Source organism: Chenopodium album, chromosome 5 (assembly GCF_948465745.1).
Source record: "Chenopodium album chromosome 5, dcCheAlbu1.1, whole genome shotgun sequence".
Classification (NCBI taxonomy): Eukaryota; Viridiplantae; Streptophyta; class Magnoliopsida; order Caryophyllales; family Amaranthaceae; genus Chenopodium; species Chenopodium album.
In genome coordinates this window covers 76,777,615-76,779,436 of record NC_137838.1, presented here as the reverse complement: position 1 = coordinate 76,779,436, position 1,822 = coordinate 76,777,615, and positions in this window count along the sequence as shown.

The window sequence follows — 1,822 nt, the reverse complement described above, 5'->3', positions numbered from 1 at the left end:
AAAAAAGAAGTGGATAATTCTTAGGAAAATCTGAGTCATAAAATTTTTTAAATAAAAAAAAAATTAATATAGTGATTATTATTGTTGTTTTGATCCATATAAATTCAATGAAATGCTCAAACGAATGGAGTTCTATTGAAGATGGTAGATGATGTCATTCTCGTGGGGGCTTATGTCGTTTTAATAGCTATTAATCTAGACAATTATTTAAATTATTGATTTTGACTTTTTAAAAACAAGTTTGTGTTGTTTACATCAGATTTTTTTTTATTTTTTTATTTTTTTATTTTTTTTATTTTTTATTTCTAGAACATTATCCATTGTTATTGTGTAGAAGATCTTTTATATGCTATCATGACATGGGAACATCTAATTATAGTATGTAAGTGTTACATTGTTATAGTTAACAATGAAAATCACCACAAAGAATTACATCAAGACATAATTGAAGTATCCTTTTAAAATATTAGGCTTGTTGACGAAAAGTCCAAGATCAGTGTATATACTCTATCAAAACCCGTTTTAATGGCCATTTAGTTAATTGTTTTTTAATACACAAACATGTCCCTAGCTCACAAGCATGCACTTCCTCACTAATTATCAACGGTATTACCTTAATTAATCTATAACTCAGCTGATGAACACAACCCTTAATTAGCAATAGGTTTAAGAATAAGCAATCAAATGTATTGATAAGAATCACTATTTGTTTATTGGGGTTTAATAAATTCGTTTTTAATTATTAGCTACTAAAATCACTACTCGTTTTTAATTCTCTTCAATAGTGAAGTGCTTTAAATTTTAGCTCTATGCTCAATCTTTTTGTTAGGGTATATGTAAATAAATAAAGTGTTAAGTACGGGTCTGGGCTGCGCCTGCAAATCAAGAGAGAAAGTCCACTTCTCGCAAGTCTAAAAAAAGTTCCTTCCCAAAATCATATGGAAATAGGAGGAGTAGCCTCTTAGCCTGATAAACCGATTAACCTTATCTTATTCAATCAATGTGGGACACTTACGTACGGTGATACTTAAGAGGTCTATTCTTCAACATAAAGGTTATGTCATTATTAATAAGTTTTAGTATTCCTATATATTTATATACATAACGCTAGGGCTTCTTAACCGTATTTACCAAATAAATACTCATACATTCTACATATTGATATAAAACCTCTATTTTTGTTTTTCTATACATACGAAGTATAATATAGAATGCCATCGATAAACAAGAGATACACTTCACATCCCCTATATATGTTCTATCTCTCTTGTTGCTCCCAATACTTTGGTTGATTAGCTTGCTAGTTGCTAAATACCGACGGCTAGGTTAAACTGTCGGTTATTATATACCTTTGGTACTATTTATGACATAGGAGTAATTCATTATCAATATAAAAGAGGCATGTAAAGCATTAAAAGTATGCCACAAACTGAAAAAAACCCTACACAAACAACACATACTGGCCAAATTTCTTTTAAAAAGTATGACTAACGAAACACAAATTCAAAGAAAATCCATAAAACACACGAAAGAACGGACATCAAAAGACCAAACCCTCATGACACGCTAGAAAAACACCAATTCATATTCATATCGCCTCAAAACTTTTATCAAGGACATGCATATAAAGCTTTAATTTGGTTTAATGAAGGACAATAAGCATATATAGCTCGATGTTCGTTGTGTATACATGACTATATATAGCTCATTTATTTGCATATTGTGACGATCTTCTTTATATTATCGACTTTCCTATTTTTTCAGAACTCATATAGTTAATTTTAAAGTCAACAATTGTCTTTTGGACGTTGGTATTAAAAAA